The 15,019-nt window shown below is 43.2% G+C and overlaps 1 protein-coding gene across 6 annotated transcripts in view; it reads right to left on the bottom strand.

Moving 5' to 3' along the window:
- The window catches only part of MAPK9 (mitogen-activated protein kinase 9), a 50,720-nt gene extending 40,865 nt beyond the window's left edge, over window positions 1–9,855 (bottom strand). For all 6 annotated transcript variants that reach the window (XM_074960360.1, XM_074960357.1, XM_074960358.1 and 3 more), the window contains exon 1: window positions 9,741–9,855. The gene's annotated coding sequence lies outside the window, so the exon portion shown is untranslated. The remainder of the gene's footprint in view (window positions 1–9,740) is intronic.
- Window positions 9,856–15,019: the final 5,164 nt, after the last annotated feature.

The following is a 15,019-nucleotide window of genomic DNA, read 5'->3' as shown; positions in this document are numbered from 1 at the left end:
TCAACGATTTCCACCCTACCATCAACCTCAGCCTGGACCAGTCCACAGAAGAGGTCCACTTCCTAGACACTACAGTGCTAATAAGCAATGGTCACATAAACACCACCCTAATACTGGAAACCTACTGACCGCTATACTTACCTACATCCCTCCAGCTTTCATCCAGACCACATCATACAATCCATTGTCTACAGCCAAGCTCTAAGATACCACCGCATTTGCTCCGATCCCTCAGACAGAGACAAACACTGACAGAATCTCTATCAAGCGTTCTTAAAACTGCAATACCCACCTCATCAAGGGAAGAAACAGACTGACAGAGCCAGAAGGGTACCGAGAAGTCACTTACTACAAGACAGCCCAACAAAGAAAGTAACAGAACACCACTAGCCGTCACCTACAGCCCCCAACTAAAACTTCTCCAGCGCATCATCAAGGAGGCATGTAGGTAAGTATAGCAGTCAGTAGGTTTCCAGTATAGGGTGATGTTTATGTAACCATTGCTTATTAGCACCCCACTTTTGAAAGATGATCCCTCAGTCTCCCAACTTGAAGCAAATACTCACCTGCAACCACACAACAAAAACACTAACCCAGGAACCTATCCTTGCAACGGGGCCCGATGCCAGCACTGTCCACATATCTATTCAAGGGACACCATCACAGGACCTAACATCAGCCACACCATCCGGGGCTCGTTCACCTGCACATCTACCAATGTGATATATGCCATCATGTGCCAGCAATGCCCCTCCGCCATGTGCACTGGCCAAACCGGGCAGTCTCTAAGCAAGGGAGTGAATGGACACAGGAATCATAACATTCAAAAACCAGCAGGAGAACACTTTAAGTCTGTTATTGAGTGACCAGAGAAGTTGAAGGTGACAATTTTGCTACAGAAAAGCTTTAAGAACAGACTCCAACAAGAAACTGCTGAACTAGTATTAATTTGCAAACTAGATACCATTAACTTGGGCTTGAATAGAGACTGGGAGTGGCTGGGTCATTACACAAATTGAATCTATTTCCCCATGTTAAGTATCCTCACACCTTCTTGTCAACTGTCTGAAATGGGCCATCTTGATTATCACTACAAAAGTTTTTTTTCCTCCTGCTGATAATAGCTCATCTTAATCAATTAGCCTCTTAGAGTTGGTATGGCAACTTCTACCTTTTCATGTTCTCTGTATGTATATATCTTCTTACTATATGTTCCATTCTATACATCTGATGAAGTGGGCTGTAGCTCACGAAAGCTTATGCTCCAACAAATCTCTTAGTCTCTAAGGTGCCACAAGTACTCCTGTTCTTTTTGCAGATACAGACTAACATGGCTGCTACTCTGAAAACCATTAAAAAATTGGTTTTACATCTCTCTTTAAGAAAGCACACCTAGGAAATTACATACAAAAAAATGTTAAAAGAACGTTAGTTAGGCTGCAAAGTTTCAAGCACTGTGAAAAAGTTTAAAAATGCCACAATTACAGTTGCCCATAAAAACCTTAATTCAGCTCCCTTGTGCATATGCATTATGATCTTTAATTATACATTATCACACAATTTTTTTCCACAGAACCTTCCTCCCATTCAGTGAACAGGCTGGATGCACCTGGGGGTCAAATTAAGATTGCATAAGTCACCATAAATTTGGCCATTTTCTAACTTTCAAGTGTTTGACTCTGCAACCTAAATAGTTTCATTTGCTGAAAAAGAAATACATTAAAGCAAAAAATCAACGATCTTTTTTCAAGATTTAAAGCCACTGGAACTGGCCTTTTAAAAAAAAATTAACATTCCAGTTAACATTTAAAAAATGTTAAAATACTTAATTCACTGAGGCTGACAGAATAGATAATGAAGATAATCACTTTTCTCTTGGTTTTAATAGAAAAGCACTCACTTTTAAGCACTGTTTTGGGAATGTTTCATCACGTATTTTAAATGTGTGTGTATATATGGAGTTTTTGCTTTCAATTGTTTAAATCCACTGTTTATAATTTTCTCTATAAACAAACAAGTATATAAAACAATACATTTATATAAAACCACCAAAAGTAGAGTGCTTTTCCAGTTGAAATAATTGTGAAAACTTTTCTCTGTCACAGGAAAGATGGCAGTCTCCATGAAGTAAGGTTAAGCTCAGAGCCATCCATATTGCTACAGAAATGTGATAAATATATTAAAACCCAGAGTATATAATTTTTGCTGGTTTTGATATTTTCATTTGTCTGTCTGTGATGTGATAATTTTTGAACGCAGCATCTGATCAATTCCATTAGAAGATACATTGAGCCCCCTAGCATCTGATTAGCAGACCAATTAGCTTCAGCTACTGTCTGCAGATTAAAGAACCCAGCTGATGACAGCCATGAAAATCTTCCAGCATAACATTATTCATTTTAGCTCTGTTCCAAAAGATTTTTAAATGTTGACCACCTGAATGACTTATCCCCCAGACAGAAAGAAACAATACTGGTGAAGGAGAAGATGCAAATAGGGCGAGCACACGGAACTCCTTACATGGGAGAGGCGAATGAGGGACTTGGCATGGAGGGTGTGACGGATGGGTCACAGAAACCCCCTTGGGACTGCCACCTGATGTGCTGAGACTACCTCCGAGCCAGTTTTCCCTGCCATCTTGGGACTTCAGTACCTTGCCTGGTTGAACCAGACACACGAGTCTGCTCCAACACAGACCCAGAGTCTGAACCATGTGCCCCAAAGCTGCAGACTTAACTGAAAACAGCTTAAGATGTGCTCCTGTCTCTAGCACCCAGACACCCAGCTCCCAATGGAATCCAAACCCCAAATGAATCTGTTTTACTCTGTATAGAGCTCATACAGGGTAAACTCATAAATTGTCCACCCTCTATAACACTGATAGAGAGATATGCCCAGCTGATTGCTCCCCCAGGCATTAATTACATACTCTGGGTTAATTAATAAACAAAAGTGATCATATTAAGTATAAAAAGTAGGATTTAAGTGGCTTCAAGTAAGGACAGAACAAAGTAAGTTACCAAGCAAAATAAAACAAAACAAGCCAGTCTAAGCCTAATACATTATGAAACTGATTACAGATAAAATCTCACCCTCAGAGATGTTCCAATAAACTTCTTTCACAGACTAGATTCCATCTTAGTCTAGGCCCAATCCTCTCCCCGGTACAGTTCTTGTTAGCTCCAGCTCAGGTGGCAACTAGGGGATTTGTCATGACTGGAACCTCCTTTGTTGTGTTCCACCCTCTTATATAGCTTTGGCACAAGGTGGGAATCTTTTGTCTCTCTGGGTCTCCACCCCTCCTTCTAAATGGAAAAGCCCCAGGTTTAAGATGGATTCCAGTACCAGCTGACATGGTCACATGTCCTGTGAGACCCCAAGCCTTCATCCTTCCTGGCCTGACTCACAGAAAGGCTTGCAAGTAAACAGACCCATTTACAACCAATTGTACTAGTTGATGAGAGCCATCAAGATTCCAAACCACCATTAATGGCCCACACTTGGCATAATTACGATAGGACCTCAAGTTATATTTCATATTTCTAGTTTTAGATACAAGAATGATACATTTATAGAAATAGGATGACCACACTCAGATAAGATTTGTAATGATACCTTACAAGAGACCTTTTGCATGAAACATATTCCATAGAATATCAGGGTTGGAAGGGACCTCAGGAGGTCATCTAGTCCAACCCCCTGCTCAAAGCGGGACCAATCCCCAATTTTTGCCCCAGATCCCTAAAAGGCTCCCTCAAGGATTGAACTCACAACCCTGGGTTTAGCAGGCCAGAGCTCAAACCACTGAGCTATCCCTCCCCCAGTTACATTATATTCACACTCATTAGCATATTTTCATAAAATCATACGGAGTGCAATGTAACAGAGGGGAAGGGGGAAATAGGGGGCACCATATGGTGGAGAGGGAAATGGGAGACAATGGGCAGAGGCACAGGGATCATACAGAGTCCTGGCAAGGAAGTGGGGGTGGGGAGAAGGGAGGCACACCGAGGTCTTGGTAGGCAGACTCAAGTATGGGAGTAGGAGGAATATGGAGCACAATAGCTCCTGGTGTTGGGGGGAGCAGTGGGAGGGGGGTACAAAGTCCCTGATATGAGGGAGAGGATAGAAGGGTTGCAGGGAGTCCCTGAAATATAGGGGGACAGGACAGTGCACACCGGGAGTTTGTGTAGGGAATGGATTGATGCAAAGAACCCCTGGTGTGTCAGTGAGCTCAGTCCACCGAATCAACAAAGTGTGCAACCCTGTAGAACAGGCCTAATAGGATTTAAAGAACTGTTCAAGAGAGTACCTTATTACATCCAGGTACTGTAAGAATACTAAACTTTATTTAAATAAAGAGGAGAAATAGCCTAACTCTCCAAAAAAGTTATAAAGAGAGATTCATAATGAGCCATAAAGAGAACTGTTGATAAATTCAGAATTTTTTGAACAATCCTCCCTCTTCCAAAGCTCTTTCAGACATCCGAGTCACACCAGTGAGTTCTGAGAACTCTGTAAAGCAGAGTTCCAATTTTTACTATATTTTAATTTTCAGACCATTAGTTTTATATTTTTTTTTATGGGAGAGGATTAAGACAATCTTCATCACACTTTCAAATTGAGGAGGGATAGCTGAAAGAATTCAAACTATAAAGTGGGAATTTTTTTAAACTACATAATGGGGGGCATTAGATTAGTAGTCAAAACTTTCAAATATCACCACCATAGTATCCAAGCACCTATAACATAATTCCTTCCCTAAAATTAAGCAGTTTATTGCTGTTCTCTCCATCATTCCCTCCCCTATTTTGCAAAAAGAACAGAAGTACTTGTGGCACCTTAGAGACTAACAAATTTATTTGAGCATAAGCTTTCGTGGGCTACAGCCCACTTCCATTGGATGCATGCAGTCGAAAATACAGTAGGACGATTTTATATACACAGAGAATATGAAACAATGGGTGTTACCATAAACACTGTAACGAGAGTGATCAGTTAAGGTGAGCTATTACCAGCAGGAGAAAAAAAAAAAAATTCTGCAAATTTTAGGTTCTCAGCCGCCCATCCCCTTGAGGAGTCCCCTCTCTTTCTTATTCTCTCTGAGTAAGGGTCGCCACATGGGTAGTTAGTGTGCGGCAAGCAGGTATGCTGTAGATTTACACTCCATTTTGCCATGCACTAAATCTCTGCATGGACAAGCCCTGCAGACCAGAGGAAAGGCAAGGTTTTAAGCATCACCCACCCAATCACCAATCTTCAGCATTTGAGCGGGTGGCAGAACTGTGGTCAGCAACTGAGTAGAACTGACGTGAGCAAAGTTAGCACTGGACAAGGACAAAGTTAAACCCCAAAGTAAAGAAAAGATCACAGCTACTTGTCCTAATTGCAGCAACTGGCTGGGTAACAGGGATGGGACAATTTCCCAGCACGCTACAAGAAGCCTATGTCAGGGGGAAAGGGGCCAGAGTTTGCTGCTATTAGGAGCCAGACCCTCCTTAGGCCTTATCTTCACTAGGAAGAAAAGGTCCTTACTCCTGGGGGCATTCTGCACCAAAAAGTTAAAAATTCTACACACAATATTTTAAAATTCTGCCAAGTTCTGCAAATTTATTTCAAAATACAGACAAACTTTTTTACAGGTAACTATACAGACACACACAAAGATTCCCCCAGGAGTAGAGAGTTAAAGAAACCCCTATGACAACCCGGTTCCCGTTTCTCTACCCCCACTCCCCCCCCCGCCCCCCGCAAGCCCAGCCGGGGGGCCAGACACCCACAACCTCTACCCCTCAGAGCCCAGCCGTGGCCCCCCCCAGCCAATACACTCAAACCCACTCCCCCACAGAGCCCAGCTGCAGGGGCCCCCTAACCCAGATACTCACACTCCCTCCGCTCCAGAGCCCAGCTATGGGTCCCCCTTGCCCAGATACCCGCACCCCCTCCCGCTCAGAGCCCAGCCACAAGGCCGCCCCTTGCCCAGATACCCACACCCCTCCTTCCCAGAACCCAGCCATGTCTCCCCCAGCCCAGACACCTGCCTTCCCCTCCCCCCAGAGCCCAGGGATCCAGAGGGAGAAACAGACCGATGCTCCACTCTCTCCTTCTCTCAGGGCATGCTGGGAACTGCAGCTGCCAGGAACACTCTAGCTCCCTCTTCCTCTCCCCAGCAGTGACTTCTATGTGCCAGCTGAGCTCTGCTGGGTCCAGTGGCCCCTAGTGGCAGCTAGCAGCACTGCAGCCCATTTCTTTGGGGGAAAGGAAATTCTGCGTGCATGCTAATTTCTGCAAAATTCTGCACTGCGCAGTGGCACAGAATTCCCCCAGGAGTAAAAGGTGTATTGATAACTAGAGGCAAATTTCTAGTAGAGAAAGGCAGTTTGTAGTTTTCATACAAATCAGTAGGTGAAGTTAGTGACTAGGCTCGCCCACAGGCTTCAACTCAACCTGCTAACTCAAGTGAAGAATACAAACTGCCTTGTCTTTACCAGGATTTTACCGTGAGCTAGCTAACTTGAGTTAAGAACACTTTTTTTCTGATAGCATTAAAGATGAAGCATTAAAGGAAGGAGGAAGCTACAAGCTCAAATGGCATTTTGACAGAATTTGACTGTATAAAACCATCCTAAAATTAAGCTGATTTAGAAGCCAGGATAAAGGCTCTCTGAACTACTGACTGTTGGAAACTGGTTTGATTAGGGTTTGAGACCACCAGCTTTGTCAGTCAACTAGATTTCTTGACTCTCAAGTACCAGGCTCTTAACTGACAATAGCTTATTTGACCTATCATATATGTCCTGGGTATGCAAAGCACATTCCGTACATCCTGACTGTAGACCAGTATCAGTAGGCCCAACACTGATATGAAAAGTAAAGGACTCCACTGGAATTTAGCATCACATTCAATTTAAAAAAACAGAAGTTTTCGGTTACTGGTGTCCTCATTTTATTTAGTGAAACAATTATCAATATAGAAACAGAAAACTAAGGTATTCATACTATGAAAGGTGGACAGTGATGACAATCTCACTAACATCTTCATAAACTGGCGTCTCATGAATCACTATTATATACTACCAATTAAAAAGGATTATACAAAAGTGATAAATATGCACACGGTGCATAAAAAAGCGGCATATATACACTGGGTGGTCCAATCTGAAAGTTATTTTGTTTTCCAACTAGTTGCAACCACAAGAAAAGTTCCAGAACCACAAGGCTAATATAGTATGTCAGATGCAGTAAACTTGTGAATACATTTTAGCTTACATGCAGTATTTAAAGTGTAATTACAGTCAGGAGAGTGACGATGCAAAAGTGGCATGTTCTTACTAAACAGATCCATTTTCTGTATATCTTCAAGTCACATCTGCTTACTTCATTGCCATACCAAATTACTACTGTTAGTACTTCACTCTAAATACAGGTCTGGAGAAAGGCGCTTCTACAAAATTGATGTTTATGTTTTTTGTTGAAGAATCTTTATTGCTGGCAATGAAGGGCAAAGATTCTCATGGATCATAACTTGACTTTAAATCCCAGGCTGAGATTCCAATACTGGTAGTTAGGATAAAATTTGTAAGATTATAAATGAAAAGACGAAGTCACCGAGACAAGAAATGGAAAGTCTCAGTGTCACTTTTTTGTTTTTAACTATCATTTTTTGTACCATAAATGCACTTAACCCTAGCATGTAACTTTATTGGTCCCCAGTCTGCTCTGCCCCCAGCTCTACTCTAGTCCAGGCCCAGGTCCAGCCACTAGCTCCCGGCCATGGCTCCAGCTCCATTCCCAACCGCGGCCCCCCAGTTCCAGTCCTGCCCGTGGCCCCGCTCCCAGCCGCTGCCCCAGCTTCAGCCCCACTTCTCACCCGTGGCCCCCTGCTCCCGACCACAGTTCCAGCCCCACTCCCAGCCACAGTTCCACTCCTGACACCCCGCCGCAGGCCCGCTCCCAGCCCCGGCTGCAGACCCACTCCGGCCCCGATCGTGACTCTGAACACCCTGGAATGTTAGACTTTTTAGAATAAGCAGTTTTTAACCTAATAACCTTGATAGTGAATTAGTTCTTGAAAAGCAGTAAGTTGAGACAGCATCTTAGTTCTGAAGATAAAGTTCTGTCACTGCTGGTGTATACTGTATAGCAATAGGCCAGATCAGACTACGTGATTTTAATGGTCCTGAAATCTATTCAGTTGAACTACTATTGAAATCTAGTAGTTATGACAGCTACTAACAAAACAGAAGTAACATACATAAAATACAAGAAACCAATAATTAACCTCAAGCAATTAGAATGAAATGGTATACACTCCTAGAGATTCAAAATATCTTCAGATTAGACGTTTGGCAACTAAAGCGTCTAGACTGCTGCAGTGATTGTACTCATTCTCCAAGCAAAGGGCTCGTCAGCAGCTACCTCTAAAGCACATTTTAGCAGCATAGCCAGTGACACCAGGATGGACCTCAGCAACCCAGGGCTGGCAAGACTTGAGAGGGCTCTCAAATGTGTATTTTCTATACCAGATTACACTGCCACGAAGTGATTTAACAGATTTAAAGAGTGGATCTTTAAAAAAAAAAATCTTGATTGTGAAATTATTCTGGTTTAGCAAAGAGAAAGTTTAAGTCATATTGATAGGTAAATTTTTAATCACATTTTTACACTTTGGAGCAACACTGCCAATTGGTTATTTGGGATGACACCTTTTTCCAGATCAGTCATACTCAATGACAGGTTTCAGAGTAGCAGCCGTGTTAGTCTGTATTCGCAAAAAGAAAAGGAGGATTTGTGGCACCTTAGCGACTAACAAATTTATTTGAGCATAAGCATCCGATGAAGTGAGCTGTAGCCCACGAAAGCTTATGCTCAAATAAATTTGTTAGTCTCTAAGGTGCCACAAATCCTCCTTTTCTTTTTGAGTCATACTGAAGGTTTGCTGCTCAAGATGCAGGGGGCTTTTATACCGATTTAATGTTCCAGAAACGCAGACTGGCATCCTGACAATAATACACCAGTTGCCCTGAGAAGACGTGCTCCTTTTAAACCAGGGGGCCCATGCACAACAGCAAGACAACTCGACCAACATCTCAGTGCAGGGAACAGTCCTTAAGTACCCGACCTGTCACTGAGCTATAAACGCTACTCGGGTTCTCTGGGGAAGCCTATAAACAATGCATTTCCCATAGAGTTTATTACACCCGTGGGGGTCGGGGGGGGGGGAGATTCCTTCCCCACACCCCATAGTCCAGCTACTAACGCGCACCCCGCACCCCCCCGGCAGCACGAAGCTGAGGCGGGCGGGCATTCACCTGAGACCGTCTCTGCGGCAGCCCGCAGCGGGACGGAGGATGCGAGCCGAGGGCAGGAGCTCGCGGGCCGGCGGGCCCGGGCTCTGACAGAATGCGGCGCGAGAGGCGGCCGTTTGGCGAAAACACAGCCCCGGCCCGCTGCGGGGCAGCTCCAGGGCCACCGCCTCGGGCCGAGCCCCAGCGGCAGCCCGCCGGGCAACGCGGCGGAGGAGGGGCAACAGGGAAAGTTTCCGGTGACAGCTCCGCGCTGAGGGGAGCGGGCTCGGCAAGCCGGATCCGCACGGGGTGGCGGGCTCGGGCTCAAGTCCCCCTACAACTGGCCCCAAGGCCTGGAGACTCGCCCTCCGCCCCCCTTCCGCCCGGCTACAGAAACCGCCCGGCCGCAGTTTCCCCTTTTCCCCCTCCCGCTGTCTCCTCCTCCTCCCTCACCGTCTGCTCCTGAAGCTCGGCGCTTGGCTCCCGCCGCGGTGGCTGCTTCACTCCTCCACCTCCCCAGGCCGCCCTAGCCACAATGGCCTCTCGTCGCGGCCCCCTGACGGGCCGCGCCAGGTCCGGACCCGCTGACGAGCAGCCACACTGCCCAATCACCCCTCAGCGCCTGCCGGCCGGAGCCAATCAGCCTGTGGAGGCGGGACCCTCTAGCCACTACATAAGGAAGGGGGGGGGGGCTGCTGCAGTAGAGGTGGGGAGGTTACTGGGGTTGGTTAGTCTTAGCGACCTCTCTGACGGCATCATTCGATGTCATAGTCTCCCCCTCATTGTGATGTAATCAGTGTGATATCACCTCACCCCCCCAATGCCATTATGAGATGCTTGACACCCTCACTTCAGGGTAAAGCACCGTTGTCAGGGCAGTGATGTCAACCCTTCACCACAAATTGCCATGAGGTGAAGTCATGGGGGACTCTCATATTGCCACAAGGTGATGCCATCCCCTTTCCGCAGTATGCATCCAATGAAGTGAGCTGTAGCTCACGAAAGCTTATGCTCAAATAAATTGGTTAGTCTCTAAGGTGCCACAAGTCCTCCTTTTCTTTTTGCAAATACAGACTAACACGGCTGTCACTCTGAAACCTCGTGTCAGGACGTCACTTGGTGCTCATTGCATCACAACATGCTGTGGTCACTTTCCATTGATGTTTTTGGGAGATAGTGGTGGGACATGACCACTCTGCCCCATAGAGCCAGTCCAGTTATTTCCGTAACACAGGGTAGCCATATTTAGTTACTACAGAAAAGGGGAAGGAGGTCATCCTGGGGTCAGCCCTCCCCCCCACCCCATTAAAAAGATTATGAATAGTTGTTGTAGTTTCCAGCATTGGTGTAGAATGCCACATGATTTATGTATTTATTGTAAGGGATGATTTGAGCGTTGAAAGCAAAGTAAGTGAAGGGAATATTTGGGCCTCTGCCCCTGCCCCCCAACAAAAATCTACATTACAACCCCACTATTCTTCCTTCCACATCTCACCCTTAGGGCGGCTTGCTGTTTAGAACAGCTACTGACCAAGAGGGGAAAAAAATCTTGACACAATCTACCCTCAATGCATGGTGCCTTCTTAGTGATCATTTCCACCTCTGCCTAGTCTCCCCTCACTGTAATTTTAAAAACCATTTTGAACACCTGAATTAATGTGCTTTACAGATGAGTTGTCAGCTTGCCTTAATACTGCACTTTTTTGCAAAGAAAACTAGTTGCTCAATAAACAGAAGAGGCCCTTTCCACCACCTGCCAAAAAATTCTGTTCTCAACAGATGCCACTGACATCCATGCCTAAAAAAAAAAGTACAGTCAAAGGGTTTTGAAAAGTAAAACAAACCCTGCTTAAGAACTATTTATCAGAAACTACTCAACAAGCTATTGTACCGCTATCAAGCCATTAAACTGTGTAAGTATTAAAATATCTCTCTTTAAAAGCAACCCTGCAGAGCGATATCTTGTATGTATATACAAAAAATATTTTCTTAACAAGAATGTGCATGAGCCATTAAAATCACAATCAAAAACTTGAATTAAGGTAATTCTTGAATGTTCTGATGTGACAACCCATTAGAGTATTTCACTCTTACAATTACTACATTCCCTTGAGGTTTATAATAGTTCCTCAATAGTGCTAGTCCAAAACTATGTTTACATAAAGGGGGAATGCAACATTTTTGCAAATATGTATAGTTTAAGACAGGGTGGATTTGATTTAAATCACTAATCAGGAAGACTTGATTTAATCATGGTTTTTCTACATAAAAGTACATTCTTGTTGATTGTTATAACCTTAATGCATATTCTTCACAACTCAGAGATAGATGTAAGGTAAGGTACACACTATACATTTTTAAACAGTGATTTGTTTTAAAAAAACTTCAGATTTGTTTTACAGCTATATCAGAAAATTAAGGATTGTTTGGTTGATTATTTCATTTACCAAATGTAATTGAAGCAGATATTTATGAAGTCATTGGGAGGTGAACTATCTCCAGTGCAACAGGTTAATCGTAAATATTTGGAGGATTTTCTTCCATGCCGTATTAGGAGGAGACCACCACCAGACAGGCATTTACATTGTTTTATTCAACTAAAACATTAAGTATTCTAGATTTTTCTTCTTCAACAGCAAACATATTTTAACAAAACAGGCATACGTCCCTCGCTTCTCACATTTATCTCCAGACTTCTTCTCCTTGTCCAGGTCTATTCCACCCCCAACAATCTTCTATTCATTCAACTTCTTGAAACTTTGCACTTTTAGAGAGAGGTAAGGGATTAACTCTATGTACACAAATTTGCAGAGGGACAATAGAGTTGAGGTCTGTTTTTTCTCCCCTCTATATATTTTAAAACATTTTTTGCTGTTAACAAGCATGTTACCTCTGGAGACACAAATCCACAGTTTGAGAACTGCAAAACTAAGCATCTCTAATGGTATCTTCTAGACCAGAGGTGGGCAAAGTACAGCCTGCAGGCCACAGCTGGCCTGCAGGACTGTCCTGCCCGGCCCCTGAGACCCCAGCCCCTCCCCCGCTGTCCCCTCTCCCCTGGAGCCACGACGATGCACGGGCAGCGTGGCTTGTGCCAGCCCACCTCCCAGGCTTTCCAATAAGCCTGTCGCTCTGAGCGGCATAGTAAGGGGGGAGGGTGGATAAGGGTAGGAGGTCCTGGGGGGCAGTCGGGATGGTTGGAGGTTCAGGGGGCGTTAGATGAGGGTGGGGTCTGGGGGTGGGAATTGGGAGGGGGCGGAGGCCAGGCTGTTTGTGGAGGCACAGCCTTCCTTACCTGGCCTTCCATACCATTTCGCAACCCCAGTGTGGCCCTCTGTCCAAAAAGTTTTCCCATGCCTGTTCTAGACTGAGCACTGAGTCCCATTGGGTAGATAGAAAGATTAACCTAGATCTATACAGAAGCCTGTGGAACCCCATAAAATTGGGTCCCTAATCCATGAACCATTGGAACTCATTTACAAAACTTTTCTTCAACATTACATGAATATATTGTCTCATACTATAGAATTAGACTTTATAATCCCTATTCCATGATGAGATGTTTGAGCTATAATGTATCTATCTTTAAATGGTTTTTGAGGGGAAAAAAAGCTTTATTAAAAATCCAATTTAAATAAAAACAATCAATTTTTTTATTTTATTTTTTTAAAGTTATTGTTATCCACCCTGGTTTAAGATCAGAAATTAAGAGATTAGGTATAACTTTCTATATTACCAAAAAAAATCTCATTTTCATGTTTGCTATAAAAATTTAACTACAGATGTAGTGCACTATGAATGGATTCTACTGTATATTGCCTATTTTAAAGAGAGCCACAATATCTGAAGATCAAGTCATCCTTCAAAGCTGGACTTCTGAATTCTATCAGTGAGACTACTGTGGCTAGGATTTGCCGTTGATATTAACATGCTTCAGCGTAGAAGCTGATCAGCAGCTGGGCTTGAGTTCCCATGATACAGTATTGCAGTTATCCAACTGTACAGGACGATGGGGAGTATATGATAACAGGACATTTGAGGAGACACTGAGAATTTCTGTATCAAAACAGAACAGCGTTCCTGTGTGATATGATACCAAAACATCAAGGAGGATTGCCCCCGCACCCGGTGTAGTTTTCAGGATCTGTGATGCCTGCTCAATATGAAAAAAAGTATTCCAAGATTCTTGCCAATAGGGAAAGCTGGAAACCAACTCTTACACCAAGATCTGCTTACACCTAGCTTAATGATGTACATAAACGTTTGTTGGCATGAGTCAAATGGAGGCCGGAAATTTTTGAAAGGTTTTAAGCTACAAATGCAAGTGAGATTCTTTTCTTCACATGAAAGGCATAAATGTTATTACTATAAGTAGTAAAAGTGTCTTCTTGTTTAAGATTGTGGGAAACGTTTAACTCAGCCATATCAAAGGAGGACACAATACAAAGAGCTGGAAGTTCAAATGAGAATATAATATTTAGTCTCCTTTGACGGCTACAACATATCTGCACCCAAAGATTTCTAAGGTGCTTATCAAACCTCATAGATTCCAAGACCAGAAAAGACCATTGTGATGATCTAGTCCGGCCTGTATAACCTGGGCCATAGAATGTCCCTCAAATAATACCTAGAGCTTCTCTTTTTAAGATCAAGATTTCATGTTTTTCTAACATTGTCAGCAATGGAGAATCCACCATGACCCATGGTGGATTCTTTCAATAGTAAAATTACCTTCACTGTCAAAAATGTATGCCTTATTTCCAGTCTGAATTTGTCTAGCTTCAACTTTGAGCCATTGGATCATGTACACCTTTCTCTACTAGACTGCAAAGCCCATTATTAAATATTTTCCCCCCACATGTAGGTACTTCTAGATTAATCAAGTTATCCCTTACCTTCTCTTTGTTAAGATAAGGAGATAAGATTCAAAGAACTTTATCACCATAAAAACATGTTTTCTTATCCTTTAATCATTCTCATGACTCTTCTCTGAACCCTCTCCAATTTATCAACATTCTTCTTGAATTGTGGGCACTAAATTGAACATAGCATTCCAGCAGCAGTTGCATCAGTGCCAAATGTAGAGGTAAATATAACCTAACTCCTACTCTACTTATATCTACTGAGCTGGACGGTATTTTTGTGTAAGTTAATTACTACAAATAAATTATTAAGCTTACCTTAGCTGTGTATGTACCTCAAAGGAAATAATTCAACTGGGACTGAAGCCTCTATTGTGCTAAGTATTGTACATACATGCAGTAAGAGTCTGCAGTCTAACTAGTCAAGACACACAAAGGTGGGAGAAAGGAAAAATTATGCCCATTTTACAAACAAGGAACTGAAGCAGAGAGAGATTAGGTGACTTGTCCAATGCCACACAGAAAGCCTGTAGCATAGTTTAACCCAGATTTTGAAATCCTGTCCACTGTCTTAAGTACAAGACCATTGTCTAAAATGAAGCCTTGGACAGCACTTTACTCATTTTTCATTCTTGCAAAAATAAGTGATTGTTTTAATATTCTGATGGTACAAAGATTAAGAAAATGTATCTGCAAAGCTGGAAAAGCAGATGATATTGTACTGAAGAGTAGTTACTGTATACTCATTTCTTTCATCACCAGTTTGGAATGGGCAGGAATCAGGTAAAAAGACTACACACACACACGAGAAGAGTTTACATTCTCTATTTTCTTTAATTGCATAGGAATTTGATTGTACAATCTTTTAAC

This window comes from Natator depressus, chromosome 8 (assembly GCF_965152275.1).
Source record: "Natator depressus isolate rNatDep1 chromosome 8, rNatDep2.hap1, whole genome shotgun sequence".
Classification (NCBI taxonomy): domain Eukaryota; kingdom Metazoa; phylum Chordata; order Testudines; family Cheloniidae; genus Natator; species Natator depressus.
The sequence above is the reverse complement of the archived record's forward strand: the minus strand, read 5'-3'. Positions and strand labels throughout refer to the sequence as shown.